This window comes from Paroedura picta, chromosome 8 (assembly GCF_049243985.1).
Source record: "Paroedura picta isolate Pp20150507F chromosome 8, Ppicta_v3.0, whole genome shotgun sequence".
NCBI classification, from domain to species: domain Eukaryota; kingdom Metazoa; phylum Chordata; class Lepidosauria; order Squamata; family Gekkonidae; genus Paroedura; species Paroedura picta.
In genome coordinates, this window is record NC_135376.1 from 77,927,334 (window position 1) to 77,953,361 (window position 26,028).

The following is a 26,028-nucleotide window of genomic DNA, read 5'->3' on the forward strand; positions in this document are numbered from 1 at the left end:
TTTGGATGGGATCCTATTTACACAATTGCACCCTATTCTTGCATGATTAGGCTGTTTTCTCACAACAGCCACCTACCCCCATCACTCACCCGGCAATACCTTCTCCCATTTTAAAAGGCGCCTACTGAAAGGGAGGGGAAAGGTTGCATTTTTTTAGTGGACACTTTGACCTCTCTGTCTCTTCAGCATCGGCCCAGCTAACCTAGGGATCAGTCCTGTGATCATGATGAGGTAGTGGGATCACTTCTGAAACAGTTGCTGCTGACTGGAGCAGACCCTGGTCAACGGGATGGTTTAGTTCTTGGAAGGGGGAGGGGAGAGCAGCTACAACCTACAATAACTCAATGGCTACCATGCCAGCCCAAAGTTTCTCGGCACAGTGTTGTGCATGATACGAGCGTCACCAGGGAACAACAATGTGGTCTGACCAGGAGTCCACTTCACATGGAATTGCTTAGAACAACTTTGTAAACAATGTTGTAAAGATGAGAGGAGAGAGCACAACCTAGCTGACAACTTGTTCTGAAGGGAATCAGGGAGGAAGTGTGCTTGAAGGAGCGCCCATCAGGACACAGGAGGGAATTTCATTGCAAAATACCAGATACTCCCTGATATAAATATGCTAACCATACATCTCTTCTAATGCCCCCTGCAGGATATTCTTCAAATACTGTTGAATCATGCACACTGCAGATCTTGCATTTTCCAGTGTTTAGAACATCTGTGAAGAGCTGCAATCCTCCCTGAATCCATGATTGTTTATTTCTATCACTTATACCCCACTTTTCTCTTCCATGGGGGCCTGAAGTGGCTTACATAATCCCTTCTGTTCCATTTTGTCATTGCAACAGCCCTGTTGAGGTGCGCTAGGTAGAGATTGTATGACTGGTCCAAGGTCACCTAGTGAGCTTCCATGGCAGAGCAAGGATTTACACCTCCATTTCCCAAATCCTAGTCCAGTACTCTAACCTCAACAGCACACTGGCTCTCAAGGCAGTACCGTTAGCATTTGCGAGGTCCAGAAAGGTCTATGTGATAGGCTTTTGTCATGCATGGACTGTCATGAGAAAAGGAGGCCTGACTATTGCCTCCAATCTAAAATTGAGGGATTGGACAGAAAACGAATGGGAAATGGGCAAGCCTTTCCCACAGACCCCAAGATCAGCTTCCAAAGGAGGTTCATTAAATTCTAGTGGTAACTTAGTGGTAATTCGTCCAGGCCGAATTAATTACGAAAGGCACGATTCGGTTGCAGTAAAGCGTTGTGTTTTTCTCCTATTGTATACTGTTAAATGTGCTGAGTTTGGGATGGAGTTGTGTCCTAATTTACTAGCATGGGAGTCTGGAGGGAGCCGTGCACTAATGTTAAACTTTCTTAAAGCAATTTGTAAGTGGCAGAACTTGCCAGCTGCAGATGCTGCCAATGCCTCATTTATTTCATCCCCCTGCTCATCTGCCTTGGATGGCATGACTCAGAAAGGCTTTTACTTTTTAAAAGAAAAGGCAAAATTGATTAGTTTTTAAAGGGACTTCGATTTAAAATCAATTTCCCAATTAGAAAAACCTTAAGGTTTATAGTCAACATAGAGTTTAAACTTGGTCCATTTGTTTATTCCCTCCCCCCCCCCCCCAATCGATGCCCATTCAAAAGTGCTTTCATGGCCATTATTGCAGATCCATTTAATTTTGATGGGACTTCGTAGTTAACTTTTAAAGACCCTCTCTTTAAGTCGGCTTAAAGAAGGACGGGTCAAGGGTGTGAACCCCCCCTCGTTTCAATAGGCCATGAGAAGCCTTTTCGCAAGCACAGAGCTCTTGATCTGAGACAAGAAACAGGCTTATGAACAAATGCCACCAAGTCAGTGGTGCTTCATGTCTTGCTGTTCTTGTCATGGCTCAAAGCTAAGGACGTTGGCACACTGAGGGGCTTTACGCACCGGGATCTTTGTGGCAAATTGGTCACTGAATGAAAAATCGCCATTTAAAATTCGTCGTTATGCATACCTGCCTTTGTAGTGGAATCCAGTTGCGTTTTGTAGCGTTTCCCACAGGCTTCCGGTCTCGGCAGAAATCGCTAGAAAGGAAGCGCTATTGCCAAGCTCGTCCTGCCCCTGGCCGTCAAGCAGCCAATGGGCAGCCGTTAGCATGCTCCCAAACAGCCCCTTTCCCTTTAAGAAAGGTTTTTTAAAAAAAAAAACAGACCCATTGTAACGAATCTGTGTAGATTCGTTGCAACGGAGAGACCCATCCAGCTGCCTAATGTGTTTGAGCTGTCGTTTGATCGTTTGATCGTTGCCACGCTTCCTCCGAGTGGAAAAAAAAAATCCCCCCCCCCTCACGGGCCCGATTTTCGGCTGAATGAATGTGTAAAAATTAAAGGGAAAATACATCAGCAAACGGGCTTTTCTGTGGTTTGTGCTTAGTGACTAAAGGGGAGGGACTGAAGCCAGGGAAGCCTCTAAACTGAAAGAGGCTCGCTGGTGCGTTTATCCCCGCTCGCTCGGAGAAAAAAAAATGGCGATCGCTTCGCCGGAAGATCAGAGAAGAGAGCCAGGGGGAGGGACTTTGTAGAAACCGCAACAATGTTAACACACAGGTCTTTTTCGCTAGTGTTGCAGATTGGTTGCAGGAGTGTATCGCTTTCCGGAGGGTGAATCCACTTTTGGGGATTTCCCTGAAAGCGCTACAAGGAAGCGCTTTTTGCAGATTGGTTTCAGATGTGTGGCAGATTGTCGACGACGTTGTGCAAAACAGCAAATCAGTAGCGTTTTCAATTGGCAACCATTGTGCTATTTTGAAGGCGTGCAAAAAGCCCCTGAGTGTTTTTTACCGACAAGTGTATTCTCGCCCATTATGTGGGAACACATTCCACATGATGAGCGTGGTGGTGGCTGGCCAGGGCAGGCACAGAGCCCTGCTCAGTCTGCCGCCACCCATCTTCAGTGCCTGGCCCTGCCCACGGCCCACAGTTTACATTTCCTTGTATACCACTAGGATAGAAGGATAAACTCTGAGGCCCAGCCTTGGATTGTTTATTTCCCTGCCAATATCTTAGGAACCTTGAAGGGAGACTCACTTGAGATAGAATTAGTTTTGTGAAGATGTCAAATTCTTGTCAGAACTGAAGACCTGAGAAGGGCCAAAAACCTTCCCTACAGAGTCTATGATCTACAGTGTCAACATTACTCTTAGTCCAGTGACAAGAGTAGCTTGCTGCATTGGAACAGCATCTTCCCTAGCCGGTCATAGCACGGGGCCTGTTCAATATTCTCTCATCAATTGCAAACTTTATAAAAAGCCTTTTACCTTGGAAGGTATTCCCAAAGTTTCAAGGGTTCTTTGTGATGGTAACTCTGGGAAAAATGTGTCAGTAAGAAGGCAGAGAGTGTATTTCCGTGTATGTAAGAACTGCAGGATGTCATCTTGTCTATTTAGTGAGAAGAATTTCTGTATATAGGTGTACCTGGTCAGAAAATCAGAGGAAAACAGGGGAATACCCAAATTCTTACACACAAGGTCCTTACAAGGTCATGTCTTGGCAAGCAGTATGTTCTTATTTGGTAAGCAGTGCTATTGTCAGAAATGTGAGGGCAAGGGCTTTGGGATACATATTTCTTCAGCTCATAGTGCTTGATTATACAAACTCATCCCCATTCATTGTCTGTCTCTTTGGTGCCTGGAGCATTGGCACATTAGTATCCCAGGTGGCCAAGGACTCCCAGTTCTTCTGAGGCCATATGCTTTGGGTGTCCTGAGAAAACTACATTTCCAAGGGTCTCTATTGCCTGGAATGCTGCAACAAGTATGCCAGGCATCAAAAGACTGGAAAGAGGGATTTCAGAGACGTGTTTCCTACTGCTGATATAGTTACCATGAAAGCAGAACAGGGTGTAAACTGCACGGAGCTTTTATTCCAATCCCAGGTCGATTCAGTCCCTGCCCTCTACACAGAATGCGATTTCTGTTATGATTTTGGGCGATTTAAATTTTCCTTCTGCAGCAAGAAGGATTGATCCGGAGTGACCCTACCTTTATGGTGTGATAGCTTAGAGTGCTTTTAATGCTCAATATTTATAACATCCAGATTGAGAAAGCAGGCTGTTTTGAATCTGGGCTTTGCTGCGTGTTAGAGAACCCCTGATTGGCCAAAGCTGGTGATGTGACAAGCTTGCCTTAAAGGAGAAGGCCCTAATTTCTCTCAACTTCTGTTGGTCTTGGATTTTTTCTCACTCCTCTGCCTTCTTTGATCCTCTCCCCCCCCCTCCAAGAAAAGAAAGAGGCTCCCTGCTTGGCTCCTCTCCCTCGCTTCAAGAAAAGAAAGAAACGGGCTTGGCTCCCCCCCTTCTGAACTACCCTAACCACGTGCAGAACACTTTCCTGTTTCATTGGGGGGGGGGAAGAGGAAGACTCGAGTTCAAATCGATCTGAATTCAACAGGATTGACAATGGAATAAACAAAGTAAGTGCAGACTCTGCCCAGGTCAGCTAGCTGTGGAGGAGTTGGCAAAGCAGAGTTTTGGATGTGTCAAATTAGGGCTCATAGGGTTGTGCTTTGCAAAACACCATCATGCTCCACAAGATAAGTCATAAGTGTGATAGGGTTTCCTCATTTTGGAGGGTCTTGCCCATCATTAATGGTAAATGGCTGCTGATATTTTCTCTATGGGCACACACTCCCTGTGCAAAATACCCAGTGTTAATTGAGGTCTGTCAATTGTGATGAGAAAAATAAAGCTCCCTTTGTTATTAGAATAAACACCCAGAAGAAAGCAATTCTTTGGTACCTGTAACCTGTGAAAGTTTAATTTCCCCCCTGTAACATTGTTTTAGAATTGTGTTCTCTCTACTGAACTGACAGATAAAGTCTTCATTTAGCCCATGAGCTATGTGGTTTGTCTACAAAGAATGCCCCTTAGGCTGTTAACTTAATTCCCATAAATCTTTCAGAACCTTGAGGAAGTAATGGCTTTCATTTTCCATTGGCTTTTGGCAGTTTCAGCTAGATCTTCAAACGGGCAACAGCCTCAGAGGTTTACACTGACGGTGATAATGGGGAAGCTGATACAGTGTTGGTCACCCTGTCTCAACAAAACTATTGTAGAGGTGGAAAGGATGCAGAAAAGGCAGCCAAAAAGATAAACAGAATGTAGTATTTCTCTCTGTGGGATCTTTAATTCAGGTGAGAATAAGTAAGGGACCCGAGATTAAGCGTATAACCTTATGCATAGGATGAAGAAAGAAAGTGGTTTCCCAACTCTGGAATTCAGGGTCACCCAATCCTTCTCCTCCTCCTCCTTCTCCTTCTTCTAAGTTTCCTTGTGGGCTTCTTGGGGGACATTTGGCAGAAGGAGGTTGATGGTTGGTCTTATTCATTACTGAATAATGCAACCTCTCCAGAAAACCTGTTCAAGGGGGGACTTACAGAATGAAACACAATGCATCATTAAAGATAACAATTAAAAACCCTGGTATTAAAGAAAACCTGTCCAAGAGCAGAAAAACAGACTAGAACAGCTTGAGCAGTCTCATAAAACAGGCTAGAAGCAAATGGTAAAAACAATATGAAAGGATTAACCCTTTAACTGAAAGCCTGGGCAAAAGGAAATATTTTGTCCTGGTGCCTACAGGAAACTAGGGTAAGCCTTTAGGAGAGGTAAGAAGGCCATGCCACAGGCCAGTAATAGGGTTGCCAGCTCTGGGTTGGGAAATACCTGGAGACTTTGGGAGTGGACCTGGGAGTGGGTGGAATTTGGGGCAGGGAGGGACCTCAGTGGTGTATAAAGCTATGGAGACCACCCTCCAAAGCAGCCATTTTCTCCAGGGAAACTGGTCTCTGTTGCCTGGAGATGAGCTGTAAAATCGAGGCTTCCCAGGTGCCACTTGGGGATTGGCATCCCTAAAAAAGCAATGACTTGATATGTCCCATTATCCATTGCCTTCAGCCCTTGATTCTGATTCCTCCTAATGAGAAGAACGTATCTGTGAGCTCATGCCCATCACTGCTGCATGCCCAAAGGCCATGTCCCCTGCCTGTCCTCCTCTTGGTGGCTCCCAGCCTGCGACAAACAGATTGTCAGAACAGTTTGCCATGTTGTGGAGCGCCTTCCAAATGTGGGTTATGTGACGAGGAGGAAAATAGCAGCTTCTGCTTGTTGGGAACGCTTCATGTGCCTGTTTGCCACAAGCAGGGAGGGAGCTGCCATGAGGAGGAGAGGGGAAAGCTCCTGCCACAGGGTCTGACTGTTCATCACCCCTGAGTTCCCCCAGCCAAAAACCCACCGCTGATTTCCATGAGACAATGCTTGCCAAGCTAGAAGAACCTTAAGCTTGACAGAGTATTCAGTCACCCTCAAATTGTGAAGATGACATATCAGCTGCATAAAATTAATTTATTTAGTTAAGGGAGGTGTTAATTAAGAGATCTCATTTATTGTGCCTTTGCAGAGAGCTCTCGAGGGCCTTTGAACTGTCATCTCTTGTGACAGCAGAAGCTAATGGTGTCACAAGTTAATAATAGGATGATTCATGTTGGAGAACAAAGTGGAAGAAGAGTCTGTATAAAAGGTTGGAAGGAAACGGAGAAGGGGTGGAGAGCAGACACGGCGGAGTGATGCGGAATTGCCCTGTACTGAATATGCTGCATTAAAGAGAGCATGTCTTGGGATTCCATTAAGAAAGAGAGCTGGGTTTTTTTTTTGGGGGGGGGGTGGACCCTGCTTTTACTACCCAAAGTAGTTTCAAAGCAGCATACAATTGCCTACCTTTCCTCTCTCCACAACAGACATCCTGTGAGGTAGGTGGGCCTGAGAGAGCTCTGAAAGAACTGTGTCTGGCCCAAGGTCAGTCAGCTGGCTGCATGTGGAGGAGCAAGGGATTAAACCCTGTTCTCCAGATTGGAGGCTGCTGCTCTTAACCACTACACCCAGCTGGCTGTCAGGAAAGAGGATCCAAATGGAACGCTAGGGAACTGCTGCTTCAGATGACAAGGAACTCCCATTAAGTATATTTACAGAAGCAAAAGACGTAGGAATAGGTAAGGATAAATGGGCTAATAGTATATTCTGTCCACAGAGAACCACAGAGTGCTGGAAGTGACTGCCAAGGGCCATCTAGTCCAGCCTCCCACCTTCTCAGAGACTTAAAAATCATATCCTCCGGACGGGTGCTCATCCATCCCTCCTAAAAACTTCCAATGAGGGAGACTCCACCACCCTCCGAGGCAACATATTCCATCTACAGAGAGCCCTCAATATCAGGAAATGATTTCTGATATTTAAATGGAACCGACCTTCCAATAATTTGAATCCATTGCTCCCAGTCCTTGTCTCTAAAGCTGCTGTAAACAAGTTGCCCTCCTCTTCAACATGTCTACCTTTTACATAGTTAAACACAGCTATCAGATCACCCCTTACCCTCCTCTTCTCCAAGTAACACATACCCATCAATCTCAATCTCTCCTCACAAGGCCTGGATTCCAACCCCTCAACCATCCTAGTCGCCCTTCTCTGAACAAGTTCCAACTGGTCAATATCCTCCATCATCCAGGTCTGCCTCTGCCCAGTCAAGTCATTCTGCAGTTGCAATAGGTTCAAAATTGAGAAGAGCAAGAACAGCCCCATAGAAAGTATCCAGTATGCAGAAGTACATCGTCTCGTAAATATGTGGAAGTGTCACAGTGAATACTAGATCTACCCTGATGGCCATACCTGTGTCTTTTTGGCAGTGGATCAGATAAGACATATTTGTATGTAATGGCAAATACTGGCCCTGCAGAAGCCTCGCAGCAATTTAAAACTGTATGTATAAATTTAATGCTGAAGCCAAAAGCCATAACCATAAAAACAAAACAAAACAAATATCCCAAAAAACAGAAGAAAACATGAACCGGCCTGAAATTGTGATTCAGGTTCATTTTAGAAATTCTGAAATTATTCAAGTCCATTATTCTCTATGGGGAATGTTTCCAGGAGTTGGAGTGGCTGTTTTTTCAAGCAAATGAAGCTATATTTGCAGGAAACTTAGTTCTGCTTGTCTATTAAAGATCCACCAAGCTTCACATAGATTGGATCAAGAGGTCTATTTCTATGGTCCCCAGAACAAGATGCTACCAGCCATGGTCTGTTGTTTCTCAGGGGGCGGAGGACTCTGTGCTTTCTTCAGGGCAAAGGAGCCAATAGCCAAACACACAAGAGCAGTTAATCACTGGCCAATAGCCTCCCACAATACAAACAAAACCAATAAGCCCAACAGTTCCAGTGTGTTACCAGGGAGTCCCAGCAGAACCACAGGCCTATGTCAAGCCAAAGACAACCAATGTCAACCAAGGTAATTTAAGCCAAACCTACCTAACCAAGGAACACAAAGCCAGCAGAAGCATGTTGAATCACAGAAGCCAAGCAGAACCCAGGGTCAAGGTGGTAGCAGAAGTCCAACAGAACCAATGTCAAACCAGAGAATTCTAGCAGAATCCACCAGAGCTGCCTCCCTCAAGCCCTCTTGCTTGGAAAAGCTGCAAAAGGCAAAAACAAGCTGACATCCCACCCTGAAGTTGTGATCTTTAACAAAGTGGCCCCAAATATTCCTGAACTATTTCTAGAAATATTTGGGATTGAGATCCTGATGTAGTGAATCCTGAATGTTGATCCTAATCTATATTTAAAAAAAATTCAGATAGAAGTATTTTTTGAGTATATATGAGGGCAGCATATATTTGAGTGCACATCTCTAGTTCTTTTGGCTGGAGATGAATTCAGGCACGATGGAAGGGAGTCAGGCTGCTGCCACTCATCCAGCAATGGCAGTCAGTAGCTAAGGGGAAGGCAGGGCTCAGTAGGATCTACTCCAGGAGTCCCTGAAAGATGCCTGGGTGCCGTCTCTTTCCTTTCCGAGCTTTGCAAAGAAGGCTGCCCTTTTGTTTTGTTCGGAACCAGCCACAAATCAATTCCATTGGACAACCCTGAGTTGTAGCCTTACAAAAGATGGGGATGATGGAGGACCCCAGAGACTGCTGCTGCCCCACTCGTCTTTATCTATTCCTCTTTGGCTCTTACAGATATAACAAATGGGAGTGTTGTGTCACCTGAGGGAAACATTTCTCTCCCTCCGCACCAGTCATAATTTTACGATCCCCCTCCGTCATCTCCATTCCTCAGTGGGAAAAGCCTCAGCCTTCCCATCAGAAGGAAGGGGTTCCGACTCCTTTATCATTTTAATCACCTCATTTCCTGAGCAAGATCCAGCTCTGTGACACCCTCAATGGAGAGAGGGACTTCCTCTTCTTCCTCCTGGCTCACTGAAGAGGATTTGCCAGGAAAAAGAAGCAACTGGAGGGTGGTAAGGACGGCTGTGAATGGGAGGGAGGCAGACTAGGTGTAGGAGATGGGGTGCATGGAGAAAGGCAGAGAGATAAAGTTGAGGGCATAGTTTAGCCCTGGCCCAAGGGTCCTTGCTCAGTGTGAGTTACCTAAAAGCATGCCCGACTGGAAAACCTTTTAATTTTTGTTCTAAATTTTAGCTGCATTGAAAACAAAGTCACAGGAGACTCCTATTCATTGAAAACTGTGCGCAGAAGATTTCCTGCATCTACCGTATAGGGTTGGTCTAGATGCCTGGACCAATGCAGTAATGCTGCTCCTTCAGGGTCACCTCCAGGAACACCACCAAAGTCTCCAGGCCAGCCCTGACTGCAGACCTCTGATGTGGCAGAGTCACTTATCTTTCAAGCTTACACTAACCAGAGCATATGTCTAAACCAGAGGTAGTCAACCTGTGGTCCTCCAGATGTTCATGGACTACAATTCCCATGAGCCCCTGACAGCAAATGCTGGCAGGAGCTCATGGGAACTGTAGTCCAGGAACATCTGGAGGACAACAGGTTGACTACCCCTGGTCTAAACAACCACCGTTGGCGTCTGCTTGTACCAAGCTATTAGAAATAAGCATTAAAGTGTTCCTTTATTCTAATCCAAACATCATTCCTTATCAGATCTGGAAAGCTCTCTATAAGCCGTTTCCCCCCGAGTTCCATTGGAGGCAAAAGCAATGCCAAACAGCATTTCTTAATACAGAGAAGGAAGAGAGATCAGATCTTTGGTCTCCAGTATGGAACTAAAGCCAATTTCCAATAACTCTATGCTCAGTTAGCAGGTTGTAAGCATGCCTTTGGTCACCACTCCATCAGCATGATGCTGACCAGGACCACTCTTGTCTCCATGTCATACCATGTAGACACTTCCACATCTGTCCTGCCATAAACTCCCTAGACAGTTGCCAGGCCTTGTTAGGGAGATTATTCTGTTTCAGCAGAGCTGCAGTAAAGGTTTCAAGAGGAACAGCTTCTCACTGCCAGCATATTTCTTTGCCAGGCCCTCTGCCAATCATCGCTCTGCGGTTCCACCACAATTCTATGTGATTGAACAAGAAAGGGGGGGGGCAGCAGAACCGTAAGAATCTGAGTGGGAAAAACTAAGGCAACTTTTTTTTTGCTGCTGTGGAAAACCAAAGCCTCATCTGGATAGTTGGGAACTTTAGTCAATTATAATGTTTTAAACTTTTTGTTTGTTTTATATAATGTTGTTACCTGCTCTGAGTGGTGCGGAAGGCCAAGCTAAAAATAAATAATAATAATAATCGTTGTTGCTGTTGTTGTTATATAATGTCACAATAGAATTAGGGCTTGGATCATTGGAATCCCAGGAGACATCAGAACAGAACAGAAAGAACAGGAGAAGATCACAAAATACCAATACCTTTGAAAAGAGTTAGAACTCTTCTGGGAGAAGAAGACTGCCATTGTGCCAGTTGTCACTGGAGCTCTTGGAACTGTGCTTAGAAATCCCAGGAAAAACCTGGACATCGAACTAATAACACCAGCTCAGCTCCAAAAAACACTGCAGCTTGGAACAGCAAGAATTCTGCATTTCCCCAATACTTGGCTACATCTCAAATTGCAGAACCCCATCTACAAAATCATCTGACTGTGGCAATTCACCACCATCATCATTCTAACATCCTGGTTCATTGGAGTAGGGATAGAACAACAATATGATTATTGGTATTATTACATTTATTGTTAAAGACATATACATATGTGCCCTCCCCCCCGATTTCCTATGCAATGTGCTCCCAAATCTCCCCACTGTTCCAACATTTGCATTTTGCAGTCAAGAACAGGGATTGCAGATGAGGGGAAGCCGGCTTAAAGCTGACACAGGCCTCTGAGTGGCTCTGCCTCTGTTAGCAAGCAAGATTGATGTCCAGGGAGGAGGTGCCACCTTGGCATTGTTCCCATGCATGACAGGCCAGTCCCACCTTCACGCCCGAGGAACCCCAGTTGCAGGAGAGGGAGAAGGGCAGCATGAAAAGAGACTGTGCACAATAGACTGATAAAACTTTCGAAAAAGAGGCCAAAAGGCCATTGAGGAGGAGGGTTTGGAAAATAGGCCGGCAGCAACGCAGGAAGACACCCTGCTGCCCTGCCTGCTTGAACATGGCCATGCACTTCTCACTGTTGTCTGGTCATTTGCGTTTGTCCCTTTGTTTGATGGAGGGGGGGCTGTTCTATTTCAGTCACTGGAATTATAGAGTAGAAGCCACTACGACTTCACTCCGTCTAGGACACAGACGTGGCTGTGTGTGTGTGTGTGTGAGGTTGCAGCAAGTTCAGCAAACCCCTTTGAGAGCGAGGGATGCTTTTTAAATAAATAAAATAAAATTGCACTGGAGAGGAACACGTGATTTGGATCTGCAACGGAGGGCTCGGTGAGCAAGCAGGCGTGCTCTGCTCCCCTGCTCTCAGAAGGTCACCTCTGTGCATTCTAATCCCCCAGAGTGGCACTTGCTCCAAGAGCAGGATGAAAAGATTTTCCTTTCCCCCCCCTTCAAGCTGGTCTGTGACCAAAGTCAGCTTGTCCTTGCTTTTGATGGCACCTGCAGGTTGCCTTTCGTGGCTGTTGATCTGTGTCTGACAGAGGCTTCGTCAAAGAGGACCTGCTCTGCCTCGAAAGGGGGCGGGAGGGACGAGAGAGACAAAGGCAAGCAGGAGCAGCCCCCAAAGTAAGAACCAAAGCCCCTCGTGGTCTCCATCACAGCCATTGTAGCTGCTGACTGGAGAAAATGTTCAGCACAAAACGGGAGCTAGGAGCCCAAATAGTCCCCAGCTGACTCCTCAAAGCTTAGGGCTTTTGCGACTCTCTACCCGCTGCCTCTCTTCAGGGCCTTCACTGCCGGTTTTGGCCTTCTCCTGGGGCTCCTTTCTCTTCACACTATGGCCCCAGCCCACAGGAACATGATATCACAGAAGCAAAAAGCCCGTCAGTGATGAGGCCCCAGAGGGGAACGGGAGCCAGGTGCCCCTGGATCTTCTATCACATGGTCCTTGACGGAAAATGATTAGGGGCTGCAGACGAAGGGAAATGGGGATACCGTTGTGGCTGCTGCCTGCTGCCACCTCATGGATAAGGTGGGCAAAAAGCTGACAGCACTGCTCACAGCTCCTGCCCATTATCTGAGCTGACATGGAGGTTTCTTTTCGTTACCTGTGGACACGGCTGGGAAGTCTAGGAATCAGGCCTTGTTTAAATGTATGTCTACCAAACAAAATGGGCAGATTCTGTGATGAAACTATGGTCACAATATTAATATTCCAAGAGTGGTTCAACTTGTGGGACAGTCGACTGAATGAGGGACTTGGTCTGGGTCACAACCCTCTCCTGTGTTGGCAGAAGGCACTTCCAGCGGGGAACAAGAGGACAAATCCTCTCCCATAACAGATGCCCACTTGGTTTCCATGCTATTCTCTGGGGTCTTCTGACATGACTGGGGGAAGCACAGCCCGCTTCTGTAGGAAAGTGGCTGGGTGGGAAAGCAGGTCTCCATTAAGTGCAACTCTGCTCATGCTGCAGAAGAGCCACCCATTAGGGCAGGGGTAGTCAAACTGCGGCCTTCCAGATGTCCATGTACTACAATTCCCATGAGCCCCTGCCATGGGAATTGTAGTCCATGGACATCTGGAGGGCGGCGGTTTGACTACCCCTGCATTAGAGCCACAAGAATGGCATTGTTATCTTTGCTGATATTGAGCCATCATTTGGATGTATTTAACTGCAACCCGTTTTAGAATCAGTGTTGGAAGGGGCCATACAGGTCATCTACTCCAACCCCCCACTCAACACAGGATCTGCCTTAAGCATCCATGGTAAGTATGTCTAGCCACTGCTTGAAGTCTGCTAATTTACAAACCAGCTGTCTCCCCCTGATCAACCATGATTCTTGGATAGGGGGCTTAATGCTTTCCCCTCCTGAACCTGGCTTCCGAACTGCTACTTTGAACACAAAGCTGGGCACTTTGGCCATACTACTGTCTCTTGGCATAGCCCACCTCTCAGGGCTTTTGCAAAGAGAAAACCCAAGAAACTGCAAGACATGATAAAGTACCTCATTTCCCCTCCACCTTTCTCTCCCATGGAGCCCCAGGGCAGCTCACATTGTTCTCCTCTCCTCCATCGTATCCCCATAACAACTCAGGGAGGTGTGGCTGGCTCAAGGTCACCAGCCAAGTTAAGATGGTGGATCGGGGACTGGAACTTGGGTCTCTTAGGTCCTAGTCCAAAACTCTAGCCACTCCACCATGTCAGACGGAGCGCTAAGCCAGGAAGAAGCAATATTGCTTGAACAATAGTTTCTCCTTCCAGCACTGAAAGGAGACAAGGAGAATGAGAGAGAGAGAGAGAGAGAGAAGGAGAGAGAGCAAAATGGCAGGGATTTTTTTTTTTAAGGCTAGATGACTGATTTCATTAACATATGTAACATTCTCTGCATGTTCCTTAGTTCCAGAGTTGACATTTCTTTGGCAAATAATATTAGGTCAGACCCAGCATGTCATCAGTAGGCTCATTTGGAAGATAAATAAATTCTCAAGTGAAAGAAATGATGGATGGCGAATAGGATGAAAGGCAACCTCGAAGGCACATGTTCTGCCCCCTGAGCACCAGCAGGGGGTGCTATTGAGCAAAGAATGGGAACATCATGGAGGCAAATGGAAGGGCTCTGTAAGGGAGAGGCCCCGATCATTTGGGATTCATTTAAACTACAACGTCAGAGCCTATAAATCTGAGGATTTTGCATATTTCCATATTTATATATGAAAATCTCTTGAAGTGGCTTAAAGGCAATTGAAATAAAAACAGGGCTGCCGGAGCCTGGAAAGTGCCTTCCAATCTGTAACAGACCATTTAATAAAAATGTATGGCTCTGGAAAGGCTCTGAATGGGCAGAAGGATCCTGCATGCAGCTTCCAATGAGGCCAGTCTTTCTTGCTTTTGAAAGAATCAGCACCCTGCATTTATGTGTGTGCTTGTGGATATATGCACATGGGAAAGAAACACCAAGCTAATAGATTTCCTGAGCTGGCTTCATAGAATCATAGAGACAGGCCATCTAGTCAAACCGCTTGCTCAATGCAGTATCTGCCTAAAGCATCCACGATAAGTATCTGTCCAGCCACTGCTTGAAGGGGGAGCTCACCACCTCCTTAGGTAACTGATTCTACTGGTCAGCTACTCTGTTTGAATTTCCCCCCTGATATCTAGCTGGCACCATTCTACATGGAGCCATTACTGTGGGTCCTATCCTTTGCCCTCAACAGGTACTGCTCCCTGCCCTCCTTCAAGTGACAACCTTTCAAATATTTAAAGAGATCGATCATGGGCCCTCTCAACCTCCTCTTCTCCAGGCTGAACTTTCCTAAGTCCCTCAGCCTTTTGCCATAGGGCTTGGTCCCAGGTCATTCTCATTGTTCTCCTCTGTACTCTAATCATAGAATAATGGAAGGGGCCATACAGACCATTTAGACCAACCCCCTGCTCAATGCAGCCTGAAGCACCCATGCTAAGTATCTGTCCAGCCTCTGCTTGAAGACCGCCAGTGAGGGGGAGTTCACCACCTCTCTAGGCAGCCAATTCCATGATTGAACTACTCTGTCAAATTTTTTCCTGATAACTAGCTGATATAGTTCCCCATAAAGTTTAAACTCAGTACTGCAGATGCTATCCTCTGCTGCCAACAGGAACCTTTCCCTACCCTCCTCTGACAATCTTTGAAATACTTAAAGACAGCCATCCTGTCCCCTCTCAACCTCCTCTCCTCCAGGCTGAACATTCCAAAGTCCCTCAACCTATCTTCATAGGGCTTGGTCCCCATTCCCTGGATCATTTTTGTCGCTCTCCTCTGAACCCTCTCGGTTTTGTGGTCCAGGCGTAGTCTACGCAGTATACAGGGGGACTATGACACCTTGCAGTTTTGATGTGGTGCCTCTGTTGATGTAACCCAAGACCACATTCGCCTTCTTTAATGCCGCATCACACGGTTTGCTTCAAGCCCATGTTAAGCTCACAGGGCGGAGGAATTTATGTGCCTGACTTTTTAATGGCCATGAAGAACTTTAATTCAAAGTAATTTGACTCATTAGGGGTGGGCAGACCCTCCTGAGAAATGTTGCTAGTCTTGCGGAAACTGTTTAAAAGCTTTTATTGTTTAATCAGTCAATGGGGTAGATTAATCAATTAGAACACTTACAAAAATTAATGTTGTGTTTTATCAACTTTGTCCAATGCTTGAAGAGTCTATTCACTGGAGACAGGCTGCCAACAGGACATTTAGTGCTGGTGAGTGGCAGATGTCACTATTGTAGCATAGAGCAACGGGCTTAATCAATATTTTCTATGGGCCCCACTTGCGATTCTTGTATTATTTACGAAAGACATTTTGACCAGTGCAAGTTGCAAAACAAATGAAAAGCAAAAGTCAAGAACAATGACCAGGAAAACAAATTAATAAAACAGGACAGGAATGCAAACCAATTTGATTGAGGTTCTAAAAATTAATTTAAAAGATGCCAGGCAGGCAGAGTTGCCAACCTCCAGGAGCCTCCCAGGTGGGGTCTGAAGATCTCCCAGAATTACAGCTGATCCCCAGATTACAGAGACCTTTTCCCTGGGAGGAAATGGCTTCTCTGTGTTGGAATCTGCAAGATCTGCAGTGTGCAGGATTCAAAAGGATATGAAAAATATCCTTCAGGGGGCATCAGAGGAGATATGTAAGTAGCATATCTAAATAGGAACTTCCAGGCATTTTTCAAATAATCCCTTCCTGTGTCCTCATTGGCTCCACTGGAGACTTCCTGCTCCTTTGAGCACACTTCCTCCCTGCTTGCCTGTCCAACAAATAGACTGAATGAATGCGGAATAGAACATTTCTCTTCTAAATAAGACTGTTGTATTCCTCTAAGCGGTGTACTGCTGCGCCCTCTTTCATATTTAAACTCTGCCAACATTTTGGAGGGTGATCTCTGTGACATTGTACCCAGTTGAAGTAGTCCCCCCCCCGACCCAACCCTGCTCTTCCCAAACTTCACAAAGTACCCAGGGAGTGCATATAAGGAATTTTTTTTGACATTTTTCATTGGTTTCCCCCCAAGCCGTGTTCTCTGCCTTCACGTAAAAACTTAGGTTTGGGCAACGTCCAGCGGCAATTCCTTTTCTTTGTTTTTTTAGTCACGTTGCCTTTGTGCCTGCCCAAAGACCTCAACACAAGTCTCCAGTTGATGAAGTAGCAAAAATGAAGTGGAGTTTTGGAATTGTTCCTCTGTCAGTTGCTCATTCTGCTGCTGCGTTCGGAGGGAATTTAAGTGCTAATTTGGCCAAGGGGGCAGCCACCCAACTGCTGCTTCTTCTTCAGGGCAAATCAACTGAAACACAGTCTGGAGATGATTCCCATCTTTGCATCTACGAAAGGTTGCATGAAGAAGTGATGAAGAAGCATTGGGCTGAAAAAGAACTCTGCAAACGCCCAGCCGGTGAAGTCAATACCTCTTTTGTTCATCTTGCAAAACCCCATAATGTTCTCCTTTACAATCCTTTAGACCAGGGGTAGTCAAACTGCGGCCCTCCAGATGTCCAGCGTTTTCTGGCAGGGGCTCATGGGAATTGTAGTCCATGGACATCTGGAGGGCTGCAGTTTGACTACCCCTGTGCTGAACAAGTCCCACCAAAGTCAATGTGGCTTAATACTGAAGAATATGCATTGGATGAACAGCAGTTATGGGCTCTTTAAATATCTAGCAGAGTTTGTCCAAGAATAATAGACAGGCGAAAATGTGGGGCAAAGGACCCTCTCCAGTGTATGCCTGGTAGTTAGAAGATAGTATCAGCAATGCTAGGGGGAGGGGGAAACCCACCTCCTGCATGACATTTCCCTCTTAATTGACACCTTTGAATCTGTCTCCATTTGTCACATCAGGCAACTTATTATGAGAGGCGACACATTATAAATATTACAGAGATTCATTTTGCATCTGGGCATGCTGATAATTGAAGATATCAAAATCACTACCTTCCGAGCAATTACAGCCCAAAGGGCCTTTCTCCCTCCAGCGAGGGGGATTCAGACCGAAATGGCCCCCTGCTCCAGACTGAGCTTTTTTAGCACATGCTTGAAAATAGCACATTTAGAAGAAGGCCACGGCAAGCCAGGCTGTAGCGCTTTTTCTTTGTGCATCCTAGGAAATTGTTCTCCACCCCCTTGTTCAGATGAAGATCTGGCAAATAAACTCTTTTGCCAAAGGAGCAAATGGCCATCCTATTGCATGCAAAGTCTTATCGTGACTTTGTGTGCGTGTTTTTAAAGTCTGCCTTTTTGCAAGGAGTGGCAAGGTGCTGATAAAATGCCACGAACACGGGGGACTGGATGCTGCTGGTGCTCTTTGTCATTTTTGCATTCTATTCAGTACTTTGACTCTGAGAAGTAACAGGTCTGCCAGCTGAACATAAAGGGAGGGAGGTAAAGAAAGCAACACAGAGAAAAAGGGATTAAATAGGATTCTGAAAACTTCCCAGAAGTCCTGTGTGTACATTTTCTATACAGCAGCACAAATGCCTTCTTAATTGTTTTGAACCTTTAGGAAAACTGACTGTGAAACAATAGCAGGCCTGTTATGTGTGATTTCCCAGGGTCATTTCACACACTACTCAAGGTTTTTAATTGTATGCTTACAAAATATTAAGCGTGAACGTGTTTGCATGTGTTTGCAAACACAAGTAACTTTGAGGAAAATTTGTCTACATTTCCTTATCGAGTTCAGCAGGGCTCCCTTCTTGCCAGAGGTTATCCAATGTGCTTCTGTCATTCCTTCTGTCTTTAAAACAGATGATAAGTAGAATAAATATATAAGAGCAAAGTGCCTGTAAACATATGAATGATTTCCATGGAAAAAGTGAGATTTCTGTTTCTATCCTCTTGATTACCCTGGCAGAAATGTTTGGAGCAATTGAACATTTGGTGCAGTTTGAAAAGGCATCATGCAGCAGAACATGTTTTAATTAAAAGGCAAGTAGTTAAAATATTGCCATAAAACAACAAAAAAACAAGCAGCAAGCTAGTATAAACGAGTCAACTAAATTTGGATTTTGGCCAACTGAAGGATGGGAACGTCAAAGGGATCCTAAAAGACTAGAGAATCCCCCACCCCAAAAGAACCAGTATTTAAATTTTTTATTCCCCCCCCCCAAAAAAAACAACAAAACAAAACAAAACAAAACTAATGTAAAGAGGAAAAGGTATGAAAGGTATTGGGATATGAAATATGCACTGAATGAATTCAGCATTCCCAGGCAAATAAATTTTATGAATATTCAGACTCTAATAATGTCCCACGGATGTTTGAGGAAGATGCAGATTCTGTGTCCCCCCCCCCCCCAATTTTATTCAGTTCATTTTCTCAGTTTTATGCTGCTCACTCATCCAACTGGATGCTGAAACACTGTTTCCCTGTGCAGGGCTATAGACTCCTGCATTCTGCCGGATGGGGCCAGGAGGCCAAATCCAGGTCAGGCTCCTATTTAGTAATCTACATTAAACTGTTTTCAATATGAAATGATTTATATTTCCAAAAACCAGATGGCATCAACAATCGTGTGCCTTTAAATATATAATTCCTTTACACAGTCTGAATCTCAGTCAAAGAAAGAGGACTTTATAAGAAGAGTGGGAAAATGTCATGGGCTCCTTCTCTGAGACAATTAGAGGGAATATTTCAGTTGTGCGTGGAAGGAAATACTTACTTCCCCTGTCTTTTCCTCACAACAACCCTGTGAGGTAGGTTAGGCTGAGAGAATGTGACTGGTCCAAGGTAACAGAATTTGTTGCATGGAATTGGAACTCTGGCCTCTTCAGTCAAATAACCCCGCCATTCAAATACGGGATTCTCTGTATGAACATCCCAATGCATCTCACATACTGGCCTGAAAATAGGGGAGTTTTATTTGGTGGAAGTAGGGTCCATGATAGCAGAATCTTTCTCCATTTGGGGTTACCCCCCAATGTACAAGACGGAGCTTTTCTGCCAACCCTGGGGTTGAGGCCAGCAGAAATACAGTTGGTTCATTTGACCTATGGCTCCCACATCATTAGGTCCCCCTCCTCCTTTTCCTCTCCCATAGGGCCAGGGCTGTAAAACTGTTTTAAATGTTTGACGTTTTAATTGTGTGTTTTTGAAACTGAATATTCCTGCATTCTGATTTTATACCAATGTGCTGTGCACCACCCCAAGATGACTTTGTCATGAGGGGCGGTACAGAAACGTTAAAATACATAAATAAATAGATACATAAATAAAATAAAAATATTTAAACCAATGGATGCCCTAAACAACGCTGCCCCTCAGCCCTTCCACTGCTTAACTGACAAGATGTTAAGACTCAATAAGTGCTGAAAGTGAAGCAAGAGATTAAAAATTCAGTTTTCTTCCAGGATATCCTCCAGGCTAGATCCCACAGCTATATTAAATACAAACTTCTTTTTTTTATTTATTCTTATTTATTTAACACTAAATAGCAGTATACAATCTAAGAAAGAAACTCTCTGTGGTGCCCCCTGCCAGCTTGGTGTAGTGCTTAAAAGCAGTGGCTCCTCATCTGGTGAGCTGGGTTCGATTCCCCGCTCCCCCACATGCAGCCAGCTGGGTGACCTTGGGCTCACCACAGCACTGATAGAGCTGTTCTGACCGAGCAGTAATGTCAGGGCTCTCTCAGCCTCACCCCCCTCACAGGGTGTCTATTGTGGGGAGAGGAAAGGGAAGGCGATTGTAAGCCGCTTTGAGCCTCCTTCAGGTAGAGAAAAGCGGCATATAACAGCCACCTCCTCCTTTCCCCAAGGACCTGCTGATTTTGCTTTATGGTTAATCTGGGGCTAGATGGCTGGGTGGAGTTTTTCTCCATGTCTGGGGCAAGGCTGCCAAGGCTGTGACACATTCAGGGCAAGATCAGCTCACCTAGCTGAGTGGTAGGAACTGGATCTTACACCCAGGAAGACTTGCATATGCTGATATTACTTTAAAATACAAAATGGAGTGCACAGGGTATAACAGTTACACAGAAGAACAAAATCTACTGTGTAAAGGCAAAACAATAAGAATTTGTACAATGCAGAGAAAAGTTTTATCCAGTGCTTTGAAAGCACAGACCAAACATAGTAATAAGACACAAAGAAGCTGTAGGAGTGCCACTGGATATTCCAAATCCAAACGAGGAACCGAAAAATCCTGCATTTCTCTCATGAATGCTTCCTCAGTGGACCCCAACAAAAACTTTACTGCACAAGTGCCTAGAGACCCCTAGATAATAGTCATATCCTAAAGAGTTTCTTCCTAGTTTAATTGCAGAGGAACAACTCCTAAACACATAAAAGGTGTAAGGAAGGTTTTGTTTTGGTTTATTGTACTCTCCAAAATTTTGGTATTTCTGAATACTGGTAAGGTATATGGGATCTGGAAGCAAAAATAAAAATACCAGCCTGACCCTGGGGCTGGTTTGGCTTCTTTTAAACTCTGCCACAGGAGAAGTTGTCCCAAGGATCTTTGTGGGGTGGGGAGGTCTCTCCTCACCCCCTGAAGACCTGCTTCTGAGGCTTCTGCTGCCTGGTGGCTTTAAAGCTGCCAGAGCGGAAGTGGGAGTGGGGAAAGCAAAACAGCAAACTGATTGGTATAGCTGATATTACTAAAGAAAAGCTGGGAAAAATCAGAGTCAGCTATACTGGTAGACAAAATAGATCAGAGAATCTCTATTTGGCTTAGAAAATATTGAAAAATAGGCATATTTTTTTCAGTTTGGGTGAACTGAATGTACACACCTACTAATTAGTACAGGCTGAGGAAAGCCTTGACTTCATCTTCTCCAGTGCAAGTGCCTTGGCAGCTCTTGACATGGCTTCCCAGGCAAACATGGCTTCCCTCCAGTAGGCATTTGCCTGAGACCAACCACAGGCCCCCCTAAGACATCCCCTCCATGGCCTGAACCACTCTGACCTCTCTAAGGGCCTTAGCTGAGTTCCTGTTCCTGTTATATTGTTGTTTAAAATCACTGAAATTGTGTTATTTAGATTATTGTTGTTGTATCGGTTTATGGTACGTATTAATTCGTTCCATATATCCCCCCATGTTGTATGTAAACTGCCCTGAGCCATATGGAAGGGCAGTATAGAAATCAAATAAATAAATAAAAAATAAAAATAAATTTAGCCCAGATGGAATCAAGGCACACAGCACACATCTAGGTTGAAAGTGGGCCCTTGGTAATACCCCCTCGCATGATAGCTAAAGATGAAGTGCAGATGGGACTATTTCTTTCTCTAAGGCAGAGCCCACCAGGACACAGTAACAATGCAATTCTTAGGATTCCATCCATGATGGGAAACCGTAATTCTTTTAAACAGACCTTAACCAGTTCCAGGGGGCAGAGGTTGAGGCCGGGAAATTAACCCCGAAACAACACTGGCCTCCCTGCTCAGAAAACAATGCTCCATCCCAGAATGCTCCATCCATCACCCAACAGAAATGGCTTCCCTCTATATGGCTTTTAAGAGGGTAGTTTAACAGTATCATCATTTAATATATTTTAATTGATATACTTGAATGTTAAACATTCAAAACCTGCTTATCAATGTAAAAATTAATTGTATATATCTTGTTGTTACCACCCTGAGCCAATCGGGAAAGGTGGGCAAAACAAATAATAATTAGTATTATTACTAATCCATAATTTACCTCAGAGTTTGCCTTCCAAGCAACAGCGAAAACATTCTTCATCCCAACCACTGAGGCCTTCTGATAGACTGGTCTTTCCCTTCCTCCCTTCTAGGCATGCTCTCTCTCTCTTGTTCACTGAAAGCCCCCACAAACCAGCCAGCCTCCTAGGAAGTTGTTAAGCTACGAAGATGAAACAGGACTGAATGACCTTGAGAAGCTGAGCAGGTGTTTGTGATGCGACCTGGCCGCCTTGGGGTGCTTCAGTCCCACTGCCCTGCCTCTGACAAACAGTAGACAGATGCATAAACTAATCTATGTAGATGCTGCACATTGTCAAATCCAACTGCTGGAAACTTGTACAAAACTCCTGTAAGACAGTAATGCTTGGCTGTAATTCAGTTCTGGTGGGGGGAAAAAAGGACCAGAGTTTATAGAATTTCCGCCTTCCAAGTTGTGCCTGGAATTTGGCCAGAATTATAATTGATCTTCAGTCTACAAGGATCTATTCTTCACATCCCTATAGAGCTCCCTCCCCTCCCTGAATTCTGCCCTCCCCAGGTTCCACTCCCAAATAATGCTGCCAGGTATTGGGGAATACCTGGAGATTTTGGGCTTGGAGCCTGATGAGGGTCAGGGCTGGGACTTAAAGAGACATAAAGAGCTGGTGTTTATACGCCCCACTTTTCACTATGTGAAAAAGTCCAAAAGTGGTTTACAAACATCATTCCCTTCCTCTCCCCACAACAGACACCCTGTGTGGTTGATGGAGCTGAGAGAGCTCTAAGAAACCTGCTCTGAGAGAACATCTCTAACCCAAGGTCACACCTTCAAGTGATGAAGTCAACCCAAATTAGAGTCCACTGCTCTTAATCACTACACGATGCCAGCCATCAGTGGTGTATAATACCACAGAGTCCCTCTCCCAAAGCAGCCATTTTTTCCAGGTGAATTCATTTAGGCAACCTGGAGATCAGTTGTCATGTCAGAGCCAGCCACCACCTGGAGATTGGCCATCCTACTCCCAAATCACCAGGAATATCCCAAGGCAAAGTTGTCAACTCTAATTGTTTACTTTATTGTTTCATGGAATGGGCAAAAAAGAGTTGTCCGGGAGGAAATTCTTCGAAAGAGAACGGAACTGCAGGATATTAGATCAACTCAGGAGGTTGCTTCTATAATATATTGCAATGTTTAGGAGGAGGAAGAGAAGTGTTGATTTTTATACCCCACTTTTCACTGCCCGAAGGAGTCTCGAAGTGATCTACAATCACCTTTGCTTCCTCCCACCACAACAGACACCCTGTGAGGTAGGTGAGGCGGAGAGATCCCTGACAGGACTGCCTGGTCAGAACAGCACTATCTGTGCTGTGACTTGCCCAAGGTCACCCAGCTGGCTCCATGTGGAGGAGCAGGGAATCAAACCCGGCTTGCCAGATTAGAAGCTTCCGCTCTTAACCACGATACCACGCTGGCATTATTGCATGTATCACCTCTATTTTACTGCAGCTCTGTGTCTTTTGGAACCCTTTCTTCAAGATGGCACGTCGAACTTCAGAGTTTTATTGCCTTCAGCAATTCTTTGTTTTCTTGCATCGTTTCCCAGTTCTTCAATCCTAACTCCACAACATTGTCTTGTTTATCAGAAAATCCATCTGGAGTCTAACTGAGAAAGGCAGGCTATAAATAATAATACAAACTAAAAGATTAATACAATAGTGCTCTCTGGCTACAGGTACTTCTTACATGCTCACTATAGATGTTTCTGGATCTTGCTTCCCTTTCACGCCATCTACGCCTGCCAATAAACCTCACCACGAGTTTCCAAGCCAGTGGCAGTTCTGGCGTGTTCTCTTGCTTTAGTTGTTGATAAAATCTCTAATGTTGATTAGATTTTGGATATACATGCACTTCTCATATTAAGATGGTGCTGTAGAGACAATTCAATTAGATGAGAAAGGATCCATTACACAGAAAATCTTTAATTCTTACTGGAATGTAAATTGAAGCCAAGGCCTTCCTTACTTTCTCCAAATATTGGAGGAATTCCAGAAACTGTCTTACTTGTTGTGACAATCTATAAAGACAAAAGCACAAGCTGTGAGGAATGGGGGTGGATGCTGGGAGATTTCCTGCTCTAGTGGAAGAGCCTTTCCCTCCTAGGTGCCACCAACTCTCCCATCTCACAGTTCTAAGTCAACTCCAGAAAACCCCACCAACATTCCAAACAGGTTCCATGACCAGTTTTAGATTGTTAGCTTCTCAGGATGGTTAGCTCCTCACTTTAAGGTTCGTGTTAATAAATAAGTAATTGGGGTTGTAAAATCCAATATCTAACCTGCTTTGTTTGAAAAGGGTAACATTCCATGATCTTTGAAGAATACGTTTCCTTTATCCTGCTTTCTGTTTCATGACCTGTCTGCCTTCAAAACATGGAACATCTCCATTATCTAGGAAGGCATTTGATCAATGTAATAAGGTGTCAGATGCTGTTTTTCGTTACTGTCTTGGAATATGGCTGCAGGGAAGAGAGAAAGCCCTATAGGAATAAATGGGAAAGAGCTCTGTTTACACGTTGCCAGTGAAAGTTGGCTTACAGTTATCAGCAGCAGGGTAATTTTTGGCCCTTGAAGAAGGACCCAACAAAATTAGTACTGTCTAGTCTGTACTGTTATTTTTCCAGTTTCCATAGCAAGTCATTCCCATCTCCTGCCCCCAACAGAAAATCAGCGCTTAGTTTTGCATGCATATTTGGTGTAGTGGTTAGGAGTGCAGACTTCTAACCTGGCAAGCCAGGTTTGATTCCCTGCTCCCCCACATGCAGCCAGCTGGGTGACCTTAGGCTCGCCACGGCACTGTTCTGACTGAGCAGTAATATCAGGGCTCTCTCAGCCTCACCCACCTCACAGGGTGTCTGTTATGGGGAGAGGAAAGGGAAGGCGACTGTAAGCCGCTTTGAGCCTCCTTCGGGTAGAGAGAAGTGGCATATAAGAACCAACACTACTTCTTCTATTTCTGGTTCATTCTCTCTTTCTCTGTCTCAACAGGTGGCTTTCAAGATTAACTTAATCTAGTGATGCTTTCTTCACCCTTCTTTCTTTGGAGACAGTTACAAACGACTTCAGGAGCGGAAACAGGTGTTTCGGCATGGTCCATCCGGCAGGAGGAAAAAAGCAGTGCCCTCTCCAATGTCAGTGTCTTGTGACATATTCAATCATTGTAGCTTTCTGATGAGGAGAGCAGTCAGCCTTGTATGTTTGGGGGAGGGGAGCTGTTTGCATAAAATGGCCTTTCAGAAGACAACTTGAAATCTAGGCTTCATAAGCTTCTAGCAAGGGGGGGGGGTGAAATAGGTGCCCAAAGCCCATTGTCCCTTGGAGATTCATCAACCGGAATTCTGCCTCAAAGGTTGCATTGCATAGAAGCCACAATTCTGACAAATGCAGGGGTTGGTGGAGTACAGCATTTGGGTTTTGGGTGAAGCATCCTGAGCACCTTAATGTCCTTTTGTTTCTGTTGTTTAAAAGCAACTTTCTAGCATACAAGGTTTTAAGTACCTGTGTGACGTCTCTGTCCATTTATCCACTGGAGGTTTCATGCCAGGCTGCAGTTTTATTAATGGCAGGTTGCCCCACCTCTTCCTGCACCCACACAGGGGAGCATTTGGCCTGGTGTGCCTCATCCGCCCCCAATTTGTGCTCCTGCATGGGAGCTGGGGCAGTGAAGTTCCCACTGCATAAACGGTCCCTGGCAAGATCTCAGAAACAAGAAATGGAATCTCAATAGAATTAAGCTTCCAAGAACAGACATTTAAAGCCTACATGGCTGGGGACCAGTGGACTTTATGGACTGCTTGGGAACCTACCCAACTATTATGTCCTCTTCTGGAGCCCTGCTGCCCATGAACAGTGTTAAGTCTGTGAGTTCAGCAGACACAGAGGCAGATTTCTTCGAAA

At 45.0% G+C, this 26,028-nt stretch overlaps 1 long non-coding RNA gene across 1 annotated transcript in view; it reads left to right on the plus strand.

The window, feature by feature from the left end:
* The window catches only part of LOC143842674 (uncharacterized), a 56,603-nt gene extending 30,923 nt beyond the window's left edge, over window positions 1–25,680 (plus strand). Inside the window, exon 4 of the long non-coding RNA XR_013233275.1 lies at window positions 25,120–25,680. This is a non-coding gene — a long non-coding RNA (uncharacterized LOC143842674). The remainder of the gene's footprint in view (window positions 1–25,119) is intronic.
* Window positions 25,681–26,028: the final 348 nt, after the last annotated feature.